At 57.4% G+C, this 18,742-nt stretch overlaps 1 long non-coding RNA gene across 1 annotated transcript in view; it reads left to right on the forward strand.

Moving 5' to 3' along the window:
* Nucleotides 1–10,301, forward strand: part of LOC142068781 (uncharacterized) — a 96,034-nt gene extending 85,733 nt beyond the window's left edge. Inside the window, exon 2 of the long non-coding RNA XR_012664652.1 lies at nt 9,935–10,301. This is a non-coding gene — a long non-coding RNA (uncharacterized LOC142068781). The remainder of the gene's footprint in view (nt 1–9,934) is intronic.
* The last annotated feature ends 8,441 nt before the right edge of the window (nt 10,302–18,742 follow it).

Here is an 18,742-nt window from a genome sequence, read left to right on the forward strand (position 1 = left end):
TTGCTCCCTCCTGCCTTGAAAGTGGGAGCCCACACCCCACCTGCCAGCCCTGTGCCCCTGGAGCTGGCCCTGCCCTAAGCTGAAGGCTCCCAGCTGGATCACTCTTCGCACAGGAAAGTCTCTGCAGGCCCCATCCTCCTCCTCAGTCCTGAGTCGGGTGGGGTGCGGCCCGGCTGCAGCCTGAAGGATTTTCCTGCCTTTCCCCTAGGAGCCCTGGGGGGAGCTGAGCTGTGCCCACAGCCCCGCATCTTGGCTGATGGATTTGAACCTCACCCCTCAAGGTCCAGTCGCTTACACCTGTCCGGGCCCTGGCTGGCGCGGGGCACTGCCAGGGGGCTAGAGGATGGGGAGGAACAGGTCCAAGAGCTCATTACTCGCCAGCTGGCTTCACCCCTCGCCAGCCATGCACAGGCCCTGGGGAACTATCCCCTCTCCCCTTTAGGGGCCGGGGGGACCATTGGCAGCAGGTGTCCGCACCCCTGCAAGCCAAGGAGCCCATCCTTGTGTGCCGATGAGCCAGGATCGCAGTGGGAGTCGGGGCTCCTAGGCAGCTGAGAGCCCTGGCAGCAGTGGGGTGATGGCAGAGAGCAGGCCAGGGCCAGCTGCACCTGGCAAGGAACCCTCCTCCCCCTCCAAACACAGCGTGGGAAGCCAGGGATGAGAAATGGGGCCAGTTGCTTCATCTCACACCACAGCCTGCAAGAGTGACGGGGAGGAAGTTACTAACCGAATGAAGAAAACCCTTCCTCCTTGAATCACCGCTCTGCACACATGCTAAGCTCATTCCATGGGAGCCCCCCGCCGGAGAGGGAGCCCCCCGCCCCAGGAATCCCCTGCCCAGCACTAAGCACCATGCACCTACCGACCCCCAGGTGCTCTGCAAGGCAACGGTGGAGATACTCCATGCCGCAGGCGCTACTCCCAACCTGGGGCACCTACAAACTCCACAGCCTGGGGAGCAGCTGGGGGCAGGGCAGCAGGCTTGGGGGGCTGCTCCAAGGCTCCATCTGCAGCCGCAGGCCGTGGGCATCTCAGTGCATCAGGCCAGTGGTGCTGGAACAATTTGTACAGTGCGGGGGCTGAGAGCCATTGAACCAAACTGTAAACTGTGTGTGTGATGGGAACCACTTCCAGCCAGGGGGTGCAGCAGCCCTCCAGCATCCCTAGTTCCAGCACCTATGCATCAGGCCCAGCACCGGCTCCCTGGGCTCGAAGGCAGGGGCAGCAGAAGGGGGATTATTTCCCTTCCCTTGCTCGCCCTCTGTGCTGGGAACCCGCCTTCCTAGGACACAGAGCCCAGACGGCAAACGGGCTATAAGGGGGGAGCCAAATTCCACCCTGAGATGCGCCCGCTGCTGACACTTCAGCCCCTGGCTGGTTCGGTGGGCACCAGGCTGCAGAATCCGGCACACTGCCGGCCAGGGTGATGCCCACCCCAAGTCCTTACACGAGGTGCTGGACCCTGCAGGCCAGCCCCAGGCCAGCAAGGATGGCAAAGCCTCTTGAGAAAAAAGTTTCAAGACTTGGCCCAAACAGCCCAGGAATCTGCCCAGCGTGGTTCCATGGCTGGGCTATGCAGGCCGGGCCATATGAGCACAAGGGTCCCCCCAGGCTTTGGGTCTATGAAACCACAGGGAGACTCCTCTCCCGTGGGAACGTGCCCGTCTGGAGCGGCCGCCCACGCTCCAGCGATGTAAAACTCCCAGCAGAGCCACCCCAGCTCCTAGATAGACCTTTGGTCTGACCCAGTATGGCTTAGCCCTTTTCCCAGAGCCCCAGCCCGTCTCCTGCCTGGACTCACCTCTGGCCCGGGGGGAATGCCACCCCCCCGCCCTCAGACCCCTGCGATTCTAGCTGGATCCAGGATTCTCCTCCCTGTCCCGCCCTGGCCTGCTGGGAACCTCACTGAGAGCGGACAAATGCCTGCCGCTGGACCCTCAGTAGCTGAATTGCTCCCTCACATTTGTGCAACCTGGGGACCCTTGGCTGGGCAGAGCCACCAGGGTGCCCAGGGTGGTATTTGAAGGATGCGCTGGGGTGGGGCGCGGGCTCTTCCAAACGCACGACGGCAGGTGCAGCCCATGACCAGCCCCTGTGCACGTGAGCAATGTCCAGCCTACGCTCGCCTCTGGCCGGGGCAGCCTGACCCCGCTGGCACAGACCCTGGCTCTGCAGGCCTCCCCACGCTGGGCGGGGGTTCCGCCACCGGGGTCCAGCTGGCCCCGTGAGAGTGGGTGTGACGAAGTGGGACTGTTCTTAATGTTTCCTCTGAATAGTGTGGGGGTGCCTCAGTTTCCCCTAGGCAGTTCTTAAATATCTAGGGGGTGGAGTAAGGGTGTATGATCATTGCAGAGCCCTAGAGGGCAGGTGTGTGCAGGGGTCTGGACACAGGGAATGGCCGACACCCTGTTTCTTGGCAACTGATGGCCTGGGCCCTTCCCCCCCTGCAAGGTGAGAGCTGAAGGGTTGGAGAACAAAGGAATCAGGTGACCTCCTGGCCCGGGAAAGGAACAAAGCCCAGAGGAGGAGGGGCTGGAGGGGGTTTTCAGTTTGGGGCTGGCTGGGACATGGAGTGAAGTGCAGACGTGGTTGTCTGGCTCACTGCCCCCCAAAATGGACCCAGCTGAGGGGTCCCGTTCTCTGCACCTGCAAGCTCTGTTTTAGACCATGTTCCTGTCGTCTAATAAACCTTCTGTTTTACTGGCTGGCTGAGAGTCACATCTGACTGCGAAGTTGGGGGGCAGGACCCTCTGGCTTCCCCAGGAGCCCCTCCTGAGCGGACTTGCTGTGGGAAGCGCACGGAGGGGCAGAGAATGCTGAATGCTCCGAGGTCAGACCCAGGAAGGTGGAAGCTGTGTGAGCTGTGTGTCCTGCAGACAGGCTGCTCACAGAAAGGCGACTGCCCCAGAGTCCTGACTGGCTTCATGGGGAGCAGTTCCAGAGCATCGCCCAGGGACTCCGTGACAACTGGTGGCAGCGGTGGGATGTACTGCACCCCGTGGATGGCGCTTCCTGCAGTAAGTGACTGGGGAGCAGTAACACGAAGGGGGATTGCCGAGGACCAGGCCTGCTGAAGGCTCAGAGAGGAGCGGTTTCGGGGGGCGGTTAACCCCTGGGAGTGTGTGACCAGCGAGAAGGACTGTGCAGTAATGGGGTCCCCCTGGGGACTGCAGTGAGCAGTCTCAGGGGCGGAGGAGCCTGCAGCTTGGCCCGGGGAGAGAGAAGGACTTTTGCAGTAACAGGGTTCCCCTGGGGATTGCAGCGAGCAGTCCAAGGGGCGGAGGAGTCTGCAGCTCGACCCTGGCAAAGAGGTGGTGACCTCGAGAAGGGCTGGCACACTAGGGGTTCTCCCTGGAAACCGTGGGGAGCTGAGAACACACGGGCCTGTGAGTCCACAACAACTTGGGAGGAGCGGAGTGATGGCCTATCACCGTCTCCTGAAGAAGGACATTGTAACCCTGTGCAAACAGAGAGGGTTGAGCGTTGGAAAGTTCACCAAAGCAGAGTTAATCGTGCAGCTGGAGGAGGATGACCGCTCTAAGGAACAGATTCCTGACCCCAAATGGGGCTATAGCAGGATCTGGGAGCAAATGGAGCGGGAGCCAGGCATCGCCAAGACTCCTGTCCCCGACCAGACGGGGGTCTTCACGATTGGGTTCCCCATCGGGGGATCGGAGATGGACGGGATTGGAGTGGAGTCTGAGAGAGCAAGAGGACTGTGGGAGACAGCAAGAGCCTGAGAAAGAGCTGCAGAAGCAGCAGCAGCATGAACTGGCGGTGGGGGAGCGGAGAGGCTTAGGGAACCTCCCCGGGGTGAGTGGGGATAGACCCCGGGGGGCCAGTTCCGCAGGGAACCTCGAGACTAAATTGCTGCCCCTGGTTAAGGGGGGTGTGTGTGTGGATGCCCACCTCACTGCCTTTGAGCAGGCTGGCGATTTGAACCAAGGGGACCCTGCGGAAAAGCCCCGGTGTCTAGCTCCCTTGCTGGGTCCCAAGGCCATAGACTCCGTCAGCCAGATGGATGGGGAGGTGGACAGGCTCCCACTCCTGACCCCAACCTATATGTCTGTGTGGAGTTTCCTGGGGCCAGGCCCCTCGGACCCCCAGTGGGAGCAGAAGGTGATGGTCAATGGGGAGACATTCTTGGGGTGGCCAAAGGGCATGGGCTGCATAAACCTTCCCACATGCGGCCTGCGAGTGCTATCGACCACCCTGACCTAAGGGAGGGCGTGAAACTGGAAGGGCCTGGTGTAACTCCTACCAAGGAATGGGAGAGATGCTGGGGCATCCATGGGAACGTTGGTGGCTTTGAACTTCCCCAGGTCACCGGCTAAAGTGACCCCGCTCAGTTCGATCTCGAAGGGGGGAGAGATGTGACGAAGCGGGACTGTTCTTAATGATTCCTCTGAATATTGTGGGAGTGCCTCAGTTTCCCCTATGCAATTCTTAAGTATCTAGGGGGTGGGATAAGGGTGTATGATCGTTGCAGAGCCCTAGAGGGCAGGTGTATGCAGGAGTCTGGACACAGAGAATGGCCGACACCCTGTTTCTTGGCAACTGATGGCCTGGGCCCTTCCCCCCCTGCAAGGTGAGAGCTGAAGGGTTGGAGAACAAAGGAATCAGGTGACCACCTGGCCCTGGAAAGGAACAAAGCCCAGAGGAGGAGGGGCTGGAGGGGGTTTTCAGTTTGGGGCTGGCTGGGACATGGAGTGAAGTGCAGACGTGGTTGTCTGGCTCACTGCCCCCCAAAATGGACCCAGCTGAGGGGTCCCGTTCTCTGCACCTGCAAGCTCTGTTTTAGACCATGTTCCTGTCGTCTAATAAACCTTCTGTTTTACTGGCTGGCTGAGAGTCACGTCTGACTGCGAAGTTGGGGGGCAGGACCCTCTGGCTTCCCCAGGAGCCCCTCCTGAGCGGACTCGCTGTGGGAAGCGCACGGAGGGGCAGAGGATGCTGAATGCTCCGAGGTCAGACCCAGGAAGGTGGAAGCTGTGTGAGCTGTGTGTCCTGCAGACAGGCTGCTCACAGAAAGGCGACTGCCCCAGAGTCCTGACTGGCTTCATGGGGAGCAGTTCCAGAGCATCGCCCAGGGACTCCGTGACAGCGGGTCAAACACCGAGAGTCGGGAAGATCCTGGACACCAATACACAAAGCAGCTGGCACAGAGCCCGGGGCTCCCAGGATCCTCCCCGGGCCAGCCGCTCCCACTGACTCACAGCCAGGCTAAAACAGCTGCTGCTGGCATCAGCACCTGGGGATTTTCGGGTGACTGCTTGGAGCCAAACAAGGAGAAGAGGCCAGGGCAGAGCACGGGTAGGGAAATTTCGCCCCCTCTGTCTGGAGCTAGTGAGCCTCCATGGAGGGCACCGGGGGAATTCCAGCACTAGCCCGGGGGCACCTCCCGTCTGGCACACACCCCAGCCAGCGCGCAGGCCCAGCAAGCGAGGCCGCTGCCTCCAGGCCAGGCCCAGGTTCCAGCTGTGCCGTGGATTCGGTGGGGCTGCTGCATACCCCCAAACCAACATAGCAACTGCCTCTGCGCAGGGGAGTCCCAGGCCAGCCTCAGGGCCAGAGCCTGGGAAATGATCAAGATAAGCAGGCAAATGAGTGCCAGAGAAGCGGAGCTGGCCCGGAGGGAAGGGGGTGCAGGCAGGCGTTTCAGAGAGGGGGGTTGTAACTTGCCCGTCACCCACATACAGCACTGCGCTTCAGAGCAGGAGCCGTCCCCCATGTACCTGCACCTCGGGGCCACAGCTCCAGAAGGGTCTAGGGAGAAAAGCACCTGCACCAAGGAAGGTGAGGAGAGCAGTGCAGAGCCAGCCAGGGAGCAGAGGGCTGAATGCGGGGTGGGGAGAATCGCTGTTTCATCCCAAGAGCACCAGGGGCAGGAGAGAGGGAGGAGGGACCCTGCAAGCCCCTGCGCAGACCTGCTCTGTCCTGGCGTTTGCAGTAACCCAGAAGCTTCCCAAGGCCCAACCACCAGAAAAGCAGCGCAGCTCCCCTTCCTGCAGTGCGTCAGCCCGGAGTCTGGCTCCCACCAGCCGAAAGGGGAAGAAGCCACCGTCAGCTGCCCACCAGCCTCTTACTCACAGCCAGGTCTTCCTGCCAGACACACATGTTGGGGAAGCCCCCTTCCACCAGCCATGTGAGGGCCCCTGCTGCAGGAGGCTTCCTGCCCGCTGCTGCAGACGCCCAGCTAGGGCCGATGGCTGGCTCCTGCAGAGGGTAGCATCTCAGGAACCCCCTTATCTTACACACGAATGCTGAGCGAGCACCCCCAACCCCCCAGAGGTGCAGGGTCCTACCCCAAGGCAACTGGCCGGGAGCCTCCTGTGAGAGGGGAGCTACAGGGATATCCTTCCACCATGGCCAACCCCAGCATGCACAGACCAGAGGCAGCACCCCCCCCCTGAGATTCTTAACAAGGAAGAACTGGAGGGGTGGGGTGAGCTGCGTTCTGCTCTCTGAGCTGCATGGGTCACGTTCTCCAGCTTCTCTCCAGCACCAGGAGGGCTCGAGACTCTTTTAAAAGTGGTGTCACGATCCATTCTAGGAGGAGCCCTTCAGTGGGCCAGACCCCTCATCTTGCGAGCCCCCCTGCGCGCTCCATCAGCAAGTCCCACTGAGACAGATCCTGAGGGAGACGCGTACGGACGTCCCTCGCCCAGCATGGGCAGTGACGCTCACACAGCGCTGTCCCACAGTCGGGTTTATTCGCTAGCTGGCACAGGGCCCAGGCAGGCCTTAGGGTAGCACAGAGAACTGAAGGGTAAAGCACAGTCCAGTCTGGTTAGCCCAGCACCCAGCCAAGCTGTAGGGACCCCTTGGTTCAAGCTCCATCTCTCCATCTGTCCACCTCCTTGGTCAGAATCCGGTGGGCCCGCTCGGCTGCTTCAGAGCCCACACGTAACCTCCCCCTTGTTCTCCAGCTAGGGAAATGCTGCTTGGCTTCCTGCCGAGAGGTGGGGCCATCCATGGTCCTTGGGTGCCAGGTGTCAATGACCAGCAATTGGATCTGCCATTGTGTTCTCAAGAGCTCCATTGATATGAGACCTAAGACCCAGACAGCCGGGCGCCATTCACACCTGTGTCTTAGCCCACCCTGAGAGCAAAGAGTCCCTTTCAACCCACTAGGAAACAATGCAGCACATGAGGAAACCGGGGCACACACAATATTACAAAAAATCCCTACTTTGTCACAAAGGGATGTCACGGACTCACAGGTCGTGCCCACTCTTGGCCCCGTGTGGTCCCTGGGGGGAACCCGATGTGACGAAGCGGGACTGTTCTTAATGATTCCTCTGAATATTGTGGGAGTGCCTCAGTTTCCCCTATGCAATTCTTAAGTATCTAGGGGGTGGGATAAGGGTGTATGATCGTTGCAGAGCCCTAGAGGGCAGGTGTGTGCAGGGGTCTGGACACAGAGAATGGCCGACACCCTGTTTCCTGGCAACTGATGGCCTGGCCCTTCCCCGCTGCAAGGTGAGAGCTAAAGGATTGGAGAACAAAGGAATCCAGTGACCTCCTGGCCCGGGACAGGGACAAAGCCCAGAGGAGGAAGGGCTGGGGCAGACGGCGTTGTCTGGCTCACTGCCCCCCAAAATGGACCCAGCTGAGGGGTCCTGTTCTCTGCACCTACAAGCTCTGTGTTAGACCATGTTCCTGTCATCTAATAAACTTCTGTTTTACTGGCTGGCTGAGAGTCACATCGGACTGCGGAGTTGGGGGGCAGGACCCTCTGCCTTCCCCAAGACCCCGCCTGGGCAGACTTGCTGTGGGAAGTGCACAGAGGGGCAGAGGATGCTGAATGCTCCGAGGTCAGACCCAGGAAGGTGGAAGCTGTGTGAGCTGTGTGTCCTGCAGACAGGCTGCTCCCAGAAAGGAGACTTCCCCAGAGTCCTGACTGGCTTCATGGGGAGCAGTTCCAGAGCATCACCCGGTGACACTGTGACATCCCCTTCAGTGAAACAGCCCTTCTTGGGGGTCCACTCTCTCTCCGGGTTAAGCCCCTCCACCTTCTGGAGCCGCCCCTCTCCGAGACTTAGCATGCCTGTTTCTCGCCATCGGCCCCCTCAGGGAGTCCCCTTGCTCTGGACCCCTGGGGCCTCCACTCCCAGAGGGAATAATGCACCCCGGTTTTCTAGACCAGAGTGACACTCAACCTGTTTAAAACAGGAGGGTTTATTGAGTGTTCAAACCCAGCACAGGAAACTCTCAGGGCCTCATGCCTGGTCTCCCTCAGCACAGCACATCCAAGTCTCCCTTGCATCCAGGTGGGCTCTGCCTGCTCTCTCTCTCCAGCCCAGAGACCCTCTGCTTCCCAGCTGGGCAGCTGAGATCCCCGGCCCCAAGCTCCCCCTCTGTCCATTGTCTTCTCTCCAGGTAAACAGGGTCGCCTGGGCCCCCCCCTCCCCAATTCTGTCCTCTGGCCCCCTCTGGCTGGAACCACCTGGTCAGGTCACCGGGGTCCTCTCTTCACAGCCCATTGTCTTCCCATTGGCCAGAACGGGCTGTGACTCCTGAGCTGGGCCTCCGGGTCCCCAGGTCACCAGTCACTGGGGTATCCGTTCCCCAGGCTATTGGCTGGGGTCCCAAGTTCCGTCGCTGGTCCTCTGTAACAACAAACTCCCTCTCCCATCCCCTCGTTAAACCAGTTACAGCCAGGGACACGGCGTCCCACCCCCTCTGCCTGCAAACCATCAGAAAAACAAGGAAAAAACAAGAAAACCCCCACTTCATCACAATGGAAACTGACATTTGCACGTAATCACCTGACTCCCAGAGCTGTGGCTTTAAGAAAACACCAAATATCGCAAGACTTGGAGACTCTGCCTTCAGAAAGTGAAAATCCAAGCCCAGGGAAGCCAAGAGAAGGACAACACTTGCTCTCTCCCGCTAATACAGAGGAGGTAGCTCTGTCACAGATTGAGGTGTCAGGGAAGAGGACTGGAACAACCTCATTGCACTGTAACTGATCAGTTCCTGGGAGCAGGAAGTGGAGCGAAGAGTTCGGAGGGGGCCTAGGAACAAAGGGGCAGAGCTGCTAACCACACCAGGCAAGCTCATTACCAGCAGCTCCTGCCACAGAGGATGGGGTAGCAAAGGTCCTGCTCAGAGAGGTGGGAATTGCAGGGACAGTGGGAGGGGGAAGGCTGTCAGGCAGCTGGAGAAAGGAGGGGATGGGAGCAAGGCGCCAGGGGCAGAGTCCTTCATGATCTCAGACCTCCATGGATGAGTACAGAGAAAGGGGGTGAACTGCTGCATTTTGGAGCCCTGGGAAGCACATGCAGGAGGGAACCGCAGCGTGAGAACAAGGGGGTGCAAGGAAGGGGAAAAGCACGGTGCAGAGCCTGAGCAGGGAGTCAACATCTTGTGAGGATGACACAGCACAGTGTCCGGCAGAGAGCAGCTCAGGTTGCCACATGAAAGCAAAATCTGAGGACAGGAAGCAGCTGTAAAAGCAGGCAATGTGCTGACGGCAGGGACGCCACCCAACACCACCCAGATCTGAGTGGGGCTCGGGGTGCAGCCAGGCATCTGGACTCTGGGAACAGCAGGGTGTGACGTTCTGTACCTCTGGGGAACACCCAGCACCCCCATGTTCACCCTTATAAAACGAATGTGTGATATCCAGTGCAAAGTTTGTCAAGTCGGCTGTCTTAGGAAGGCTCATGATGCACTGAGCATGGTTGTTCTAGTGATGCAATAGTAATTGTTGTTACAGTGATGTTATAGGTTATAATTTCATACATGTAGTTATGAGCCTGAAAATGTGTCCTCACAGCTTAAAGCAAGCCCAGGCAAAACTCTCCAAGAGCAGAGGGGCAGTTCACACCTCATCAGGGCAGGTATGGGACAAACCCAGCCCAGCCTCACAGGGACAAAGGGCACTGGCCAAGGCAGCAACAAAGGATCTGTTGGACTCTGGAGTGAGTCACCCCCCTTCCCTTGGTAAGTTTGGGACTATGATGAGGTAATGCTGACCTGACCCTGAAGTGGGGGAGGGGGCAAAGCCAAGAGAGAAGAAAGAACATGATAAAAGGGAGAGACCTTTGCCATGCTCTTCCTCTCTCTTCCAACTCCATCTGCAGACACCACCACCACCCGGCTGAAGTGCTGATCAAAGGGGAGAGCCTGGCTGAAGAGCAACCAGCCAGCCTGTGTGAGAAGCATCTACATTTGTAAGGGCATTGAAAGTGTTAAGAGCAGCTTAGAATGTTTTGCTTTTATTTCATTTGACCAAATCTAACTTGCTGTGTTTTGACTTATAATCACTTAAAATCTAGCTTTATAGTTAATAAGTCTGTATGTTTATTCTACCTGAAGCAGTGCATTTGGTTTGAAGTGTGTCAGAGACTCCCCTTGGGATAACAAGCCTGGTACATATCAATTTCTTTGTTAAATTGATAAACTCATATAAGCTTGCAGCGTCCAGCGGGCATAACGGGACACTGCAAGACGGAGGTTCCTAGGGTTGTGTCTGGGATCGGAGATATTGGCTAGTGTCATTCGGATGCACAATCCAAGGAGCAGCTGACATGCCAGAGGCTGTGTGTGAACAGCCCCGGAGTGGGGGTTCTCACAGCAGAGCAGGGTCAGGCTGGCTCCCAGAGGCAAGGATTGGAGTGACCTAGCAGATCACTGGTCTGGATAACACCAGGGGAACGTCACACAGGGACGCCACCCAACACCAGCAGGGGCTGTGTGGGGCTTGGGGCACAGCCAGGCACCCACAGACAAGGCGCCTGGGAGCCCATCTTAGCCAATGCAAGGGCAAGCCAAGCACAAGCCAGACAAAAGGCAGCAACCCCCCACCTTCCCCTACCCCCAACAGCATGGCAAGCTGCAGCAGCCAAGCTGCTGGGCACAGACACTGGAGCAGGCTCTGGGGCATGGGCCACGCTCTCCCCTGCTGCTGGATGCAGCATTTTCAACTCATGCCCACGGGGACCCCCGGGCACACGGATTCTCATGGGGGCACTGGAGCAGAGCCCATCTGGGGGCAGCTCTTCCTGGCTCGGTCACAGAAAGGCTCGTGCTGCAGGTCCTACACCCCCAAGGAAACATGCTGGCAGCAGGAGCTGGAAGGGGGTCAGGCACTGCCGCTGGGCACCAGCACCTTGGCTCCACTGTCCTCGGTTCAGGGCTCCCCCCTGCCAGCCCCTGCACTGGTTCCCACCTCATCCAGGGCAGGCTTAGAAGGGGTTTGCTGAAGGGTTGAGGGAGATCAGGTGGGATCCTTCAGTGCTTGTCACCCCTGTGACAGGCCCCCCCAGTGAGCCCCTCACCCGCTGTCTCCACCGCACACCTCAGCACCCTCAGGTGACAAGGGGCAGGGCCCCGCTTGCCCGTGCAGCGCACAAGCCGTGGTGCCCCCGCTCCTTCCTGTGCTGGAGCAGCGGGGCCAAGGCGTTCCCACCATGCAGCACTGGCCTGAGGGGTCCGGGAACCTTTGTGGCGAGCAGCACAAGGCCAGAGCTCTGCGCCAGGGTGCAGGGAGCCAGGGCCAGCCATGGTTAGACACCCCGGGGAGGACAGCGCCGTGGCCATGGCCTGTGAGTAAGTCCAGTGGGTGGACCACAGCAGGGTCAGCCCAAGGTGCCCACTGTAACCACCCAACTGCCCCACACCCTTGGTGCTCCTCACGATCCCCACCCCCATCCCATGCTCTAGCAATCTGCGCCCAGGCTCCTCAGATGGGCTTTGTCTCCACACTCCTCTGCAATAGCCTTAGGCAATTCCCCTCCCGCAGCTGGGCCTCAGTGTTCTCATCTGTGGAGTGGGCTCAGTGACACACCCGCCCCTGGAAGCGAGAGACACTGCCTCAGCTTCACTGCCCATTGGCCAGATCTGCTCTGGGTTGCCAGCAGGAACGGCGCAGCCTGCACCGTGGCGTTTCCCAGCCTGCTCACGCCGGGCATGCCCCTTCTCCATGCCTCCTGCTCTCGAGCCAGGGCAGAGCCATTCAGGAGTAAACACTGAAAAGGGGCCCTGAGCCAACCCACCCATCCCCACAGCCGGGAGGTGATTCACTTCCAGCACCACCCTCAGACAAGGATATTCCACCAAGCTTATCAGCCACAAGGCAAGACTCAGCAACCGCTCCCCTCCCACCAGCCATGCTCTCCCTCCCCGCCCCCCCACGGGCCTGCTTAGATCCTGCAGCCCTCTTCTATTGCCACGTCCACACAGGGCTGGCTGTGCCCCGGGGCTCAGCTCTGTTCTGCTGGGGCCAGCCACCTGCCTCACCCTTTACAAAGCCGAGAGGGTCCTGGTCTCCCCTCTCTGCAGCTGGTGCCAAGGGAGCGCAAAACACCCATTTGTTTCGATAGCACTGTACCCCCCGTGCCTGGCTAAGTGCCACCCTGCAGGTGGCCATCTGCAGCATGGGGTGCAGAGTGCTGCTCCCGGCCTTACAGGGTGCTGCAGGGTGGCCCCTCCTGGGGGCTTCTCACCTCACTGTCACACCGCAACAGCTCCGCATAGCTAAGGGCCCTATTTCCCCTCCCCCCAACAGGTACATGCCAAGATGCCCCACCCCTCCGGGGAGAGCACCTCTGAGGGCCAAGGCACTGAGCCTGGGGGGCCAGGCTCTCTGTCCTCTGCTGAGACTGCCCCAAAGGGGCCAGGCACAAGTAGTGTGAAGAGGAGTTAGTGCTGTCAATGCTTCCCCTGGGGCAACGTTCACTGGAGACTCCGACTTGTTTCCCAGGGCCTGGTGGCCATTGCCAGGCCAGCTGCATTAGACTGGAGACCTAGAGGGAAAAAGGTCCCTAAGCCCCCTCTGCAGCTTGTTCTTTCCAACATCACCCCCCCAGCCATCTTTGGGGACTAATGCACCTCACCCAGTCCACTCTGCCATGAGTCGAGATGGCACAATCCACACACCACAGGAGAGGGAAGGGGAGGCAGGAGTGTCACGGCCCTACAGGGTTGGTGTATGGCCCCAGCTTCGGAACGGTCTCTAGGACGAACCCCTCTGATGTGCCCTTCCTCCAGGGTAGGCCGTGCGGCTTCACTGCCTCCTTACACACAACCTCTGGGCTTGCAGCCCCCGGGAGCTCCGTCAGCAAGTCCCTGAGGGAGACGCGTACGGACGTCCCTCGCCCAGCATGGGCAGTGACGCTCACACAGCGCTGTCCCACAGTCGGGTTTATTCGCTAGCTGGCACAGGGCCCAGGCAGGCCTTAGGGTAGCACAGAGAACTGAAGGGTAAAGCACAGTCCAGTCTGGTTAGCCCAGCGCCCAGCCAAGCTGTAGGAACCCCTTGGTTCAAGCTCCGTCTGTCTCCTCCTTGGTCAGACCCGGGTGAGAGCCCCGGCTCGGTCCAGCAGCCAGCTCTCCTCTCCCACCTCTCCCGTCCTCTGCTCTGGAGCTGGGGACCGTTGTTCAGCTCCCTAGGAGAGGTGGAGAAGGCCACAGGCCTCTGGGCCTTGGTTGCTAGGTGTCCATGTCCTGGCGACTGGATTCACCATGGTCTTCTCAGCCGCTCCGCTGATATCGAGACCTCGGCCCAGACTAGGGACACCCACTGCTCTGCTTCTTCGCCTGCCCTCAGGCATCAGGTCTAGACTACAAACTTAGATGGGTATAACTGTCACTCAGGAATAATCCACTCCTCTGAGCAACGCCGCTATACCGACTGTCCCCACGGCATAGACAGCGCTTCTCCTGCCAATGCAGCCACCGCCTCTGCGGGAGGTGGATTACCTACTCCGGCGAGAACAGCTCTCCTGTCAGCGTAGTAGCATCTTCACTTAAGTGCTACCATGTTACAGCTGTGCCAAACCCTGAGAGCAAGCCGTCCTTTCCCACCTCACCGGGTAACAATGGAGAATACTGGGGAAACTGAGGCACAAATATGACTCCAAAATATTACAAAATATTCCCCCTTGGTCAAAAGGGGCAGGTGGTTTGATGCTCTCAGTCTAACCCAGGGGCCTGTGGCACACATGGTTCCCGCCCGCTAGAGTACTAGCCAGTAACCTTACTGCATGGCCAGCAAATCATCTCAAAGGGTTCAGACAGCAGCTGCCTTCTAGATCCAGAGAGCAGCAGTTCCAACAAGGAGTGTTAGCCTGACTGCTATGCAACAGATACAAAAGCCACTAGCCAAATGGTAGGTTTCAGAGTAACAGCCGTGTTAGTCTGTATTCGCAAAAAGAAAAGGAGTACTTGGTTAGCCAAATGGTGATATAGGAACCATGGTAATGAGAGGAACTGGGGCTTCATGGAGAACAAGTCTTGCCAGACAAAACTGATGTGTTGTGTTTTTTAACCTAAAAGTACAGAAGCAGTGGAGGAAGGGAAATGGTAGATACAACATACACGGATTCCAACAAAACATTTCACACAATGGCGCAAATTCTCAGCTGCAAAATTAATTCAAACTGGCTTGGATACAAACACCGCCATATGGACTAACAGTGGCTGGGAGCCCATGAGTAAACAGCAGAGAATCAAACCAGGAAGGCAGCAACTGGAAACTGCAGGGGTGTGCAGAGCCATTCTTGCACTAATGATCAGCAAGGCAGAGTAGACACCACACGGTGCAGATTCTGGGAATGCCAGCAAGGCCAATTTGCAGGGGCCTAGAGATTCGAAAGCTGGGCAGAGAACAGTCACATGCCCCTCGGAGGGCAAGGGCGGGGGGAAGAGGTCAGAACTGGGCATCTCCACACCAGATATGGAGCTAACATGGTTAAAAAGTCTAGAATAGACAAGGCACCTTGCCTTAAGCACATTCTCTGGTGGTTAAAATCTGCAGCAGCACCAACATCCCACCTTAAATCCTAGTGTAGACGAGGCCTACCTAGTGAGTGGATCGGCTTGCTGCAGTGTATGCAACCTTCTGGGGAGATCCCCTCCAGATTCCTGCCCAGGACTTCGGAACAACCGAAAGACTCGGTCTTGAGCAGGACTGCAAATCACTGTGCCCTGTTGTCACAGGTGTGGAGCCAGCAGCCAGCACAGCTCCTGCTGGTCCCAGGGGAGCAACTTGGGCACCACACGGGGCTCGCTCCCCTGGGGCCCGCAGCCCACTGCCCTGCTCTCACTCACCTTGTTGTTTTCACTTATTTTTCAGTAATCTGCTGATTTCCCCCCTTTCCTAAGCTAACCAATGCTGATGAATCAGCAGCCCCAGGAGGGGCTGAAATCCGGTGGGCTGGAGCAGTGGCTCTGAGGTCTCAGGTCCTGGCAAGGAAGCCACAAGAACAAAGTCGAGGGGAAAAAACAGCCAGAAGAGCAGTTCCCCATGTGGAGAGGGGCCAGGCCATGCTGCTGTTAGCACTTTTAACCCTGAGTGCAGCCTGATAGGGCCTTGGATTCAGGGCCCAGCGAGAGTGACCCGACCAGCCAGTCTCCCAGGCAGGAGGCTTACACACAGCCTGGCACCCACGTGTGCAGTGACAGCCATTCCCATGCCACGCTGCAGCATGGCGGATGTCGAAACACAGGGGCAAGGTTAAGTGTAGGCAGGCCGGCCAAAGCACACGCACCGAGGGCCCTCACTCACTTCCTTGGTCCCTGGGTGCTGTCTTCTTCAGCGTCAGTAGTTAAGGCCCTGGAGTCACATTTTGGGGCTCCTTGAGCATCTCTTTGGATGAATATTTCCTCCACAAATACATTCACAGTTACAGCCCATAGCGCTGCTCCGTAGGTCCTGCCGGGCAGTTCTCCACCCTGAGCTCCTACGCCCTCCTCCTCAGGCGGGGAACTCCTTCAACACAGCACCTGGCCATCCTATGCCACAGCCTCACTGGCTGGGGAAGAGGGGCACTGTGCCCTCAGGTGCAGCTATGGCATTCCCTGTCTTTGCACCAGCCCTGTGTGCACAAATCCCAGATGAGTGGAATTACATAATGTGGGCACAATCTCTCAAAAGCTCTAGGAGATGGCCCTATTCAGCCCTTGGGCACGATTCACAGCAAAGGGCACAGAGAAATAGTGCCCAAGATAAGAGGGCCCCTGCTTGGTCACAGAGCAGTATAGGAACAATCCCTGGGAAGCAGTCCTGGCATGCCCTTCCGGGAGGTGGTCTGGACTGCTGGGAAGGGGCCGAGTGCTGAAGCAGCTGAGTGAAGCAATGTGGTGTGAGGAAAAACCCATTTCCTGCAGCAATGGTTGTTTTGCTCAACATTTCACAAAATGTGCTGATGCAACAGGTGGAATATAAATACGAGCCTTGTTTATGTAGCTCCAGGGCATTAATTCATGTCTCCATCTCCTTAATCAGGTTTTTTCTGTTGTTTTAAATAGGAGGAACAAACATCACTGGTAACGACAGTCACAGCCTAGTGAGCAGCCCAGTGACAACTCACACAGCTCAGAGTGTTAGAGGAACCACACCGCACTCAGCGCTATTTGGAGACTGAGTCAGAGCCAGACTACACCACGGGGATGCTACTGGGGTAGAATCATAGAATCATAGAATCATAGAATATAAGGGTTGGAAGGGACCCCAGAAGGTCATCTAGTCCAACCCCCTGCTCAAAGCAGGACCAATTCCCAGTTAAATCATCCCAGCCAGGGCTTTGTCAAGCCTGACCTTAAAAACCTCTAAGGAAGGAGATTCTACCACCTCCCTAGGTAACGCATTCCAGTGTTTCACCACCCTCATAGTGAAAAAGTTTTTCCTAATATCCAATCTAAACCTCCCCCACTGCAGCTTGAGACCATTACTCCTCGTTCTGTCATCTGATACCATTGAGAACAGTCTAGAGCCATCCTCTTTGGAACCCCCTTTCAGGTAGTTGAAAACAGCTATCAAATCCCCCCTCATTCTTCTCTTCTGCAGGCTAAACAATCCCAGCTCCCTCAGCCTCTCCTCATAACTCATGTGTTCCAGACCCCTAATCATTTTTGTTGCCCTTCGCTGGACTCTCTCCAATTTATCCACATCCTTCTTGAAGTGTGGGGCCCAAAACTGGACACAGTACTCCAGATGAGGCCTCACCAATGTCGAATAGAGGGGAACGATCACGTCCCTCGATCTGCTCGCTATGCCCCTACTTATACATCCCAAAATGCCATTGGCCTTCTTGGCAACAAGGGCACACTGCTGACTCATATCCAGCTTCTCGTCCACTGTCACCCCTAGGTCCTTTTCCGCAGAACTGCTGCCTAGCCATTCGGTCCCTAGTCTGTAGCTGTGCATTGGGTTCTTCCGTCCTAAGTGCAGGACCCTGCACTTATCCTTATTGAACCTCATCAGATTTCTTTTGGCCCAATCCTCCAATTTGTCTAGGTCCTTCTGTATCCTATCCCTCCCCTCCAGCGTATCTACCACTCCTCCCAGTTTAGTATCATCCGCAAATTTGCTGAGAGTGCAATCCACACCATCCTCCAGATCATTTATGAAGATATTGAACAAAACCGGCCCCAGGACCGACCCTTGGGGCACTCCACTTGATACCGGCTGCCAACTAGACATGGAGCCATTGATCACTACCCGTTGAGCCCGACAATCTAGCCAGCTTTCTACCCACCTTGTAGTGCATTCATCCAGCCCATACTTCCTTAACTTGCTGACAAGAATACTTGCTGACAAGAATACTGTGGGTAGTTTCAGCCTCTCCATTTCTAAAGCCACCTCGCTAGTCAGCACAGCTATCAGCCTCTGCTCACTGAAGACCCAAAGGCAGGAACAGCTGGGGCACATCAGCAAAGCCTAGATTCACAGAGTTGAAGGCCAGATGGGACCATCAGATTGTCTCATCTGACCTGCTGTATCCCACAGGCCAGAGAACCTCATTACTCCTGTACTGAACCAGTAACTTGTGTTTGACTAAAGCATCTGCCATTGGCTCCAGTTTGGATCTGAAGACATCAAGAGATGGAGAACCCACCACTTCCTTTGGGAGTTTGTTCCATGGTTAATCAACCACACTGTAAAACATGTACCTTATTTCTCATTTGAATTTGTCCAGGCTTTAACTTCCAGCCCTTGGTTCTTGTTCTGCCTTTCCCCACTATGTACCGAAGAGCTCTTTAACCCAGTCTTCGCTCTGTGAAGTACTTATGTCACGGAGTCCCCAGGCGATGCTCTGGAACTGCTCCCCATGAAGCCAGTCAGGACTCTGGGGAAGTCTCCTCTCTGGGAGCAGCCTGTCTGCAGGACACACAGCTTCCCCCTTCCTGGGTCTGACCTCGGAGCATTCAGCATCCTCTGCCCCTCCATGCGCTTCCCACAGCAAGTCCGCCCAGGCGGGCTCCTGGGGAAGCCAGAGGGTCCTGCTCCCCAACTCCTCAGTCAGACGTGACTCTCAGCCAGCCAGTAACACAGAGGTTTATTAGACGACAGGGACATGGTCTAACACAGAGCTTGTAGGTACAGAGAACAGGACCCCTCAGCTGGGTCCATTTTGGGGGGCAGTGAGCCAGACAATCATGGCTGTACTTCACTCCATGTCTCCAGCCAGCCTCAAACTGAAACTCCCTCCAGCCCCCCCCCCCCCCCCCCCCGGGTTTTTTTCCTTTCCTGGGCCAGGAGGTCACCGGATTCCTTTGTTCTCCAACCCTTTAGCTCTCACCTTGCAGGGGGGAAGGGCCCAGGCCATCAGTTGCCAGGAAACAGGGTGTCGGCCATTCTCTGTGTCCAGACCCCTGCACACACCTGCCCTCTAGGGCTCTGCAGTGATCATACACCCTTACCCCACCACCTAGATACTTAAGAACTGCCTAGGGGAAACTGAGGCACCCCCACACTATTCAGAGGAACCATTAAGAACAGTCCCACTTT

The sequence above is a fragment of the Caretta caretta genome, chromosome 13 (genome assembly GCF_965140235.1).
Source record: "Caretta caretta isolate rCarCar2 chromosome 13, rCarCar1.hap1, whole genome shotgun sequence".
Classification (NCBI taxonomy): domain Eukaryota; kingdom Metazoa; phylum Chordata; order Testudines; family Cheloniidae; genus Caretta; species Caretta caretta.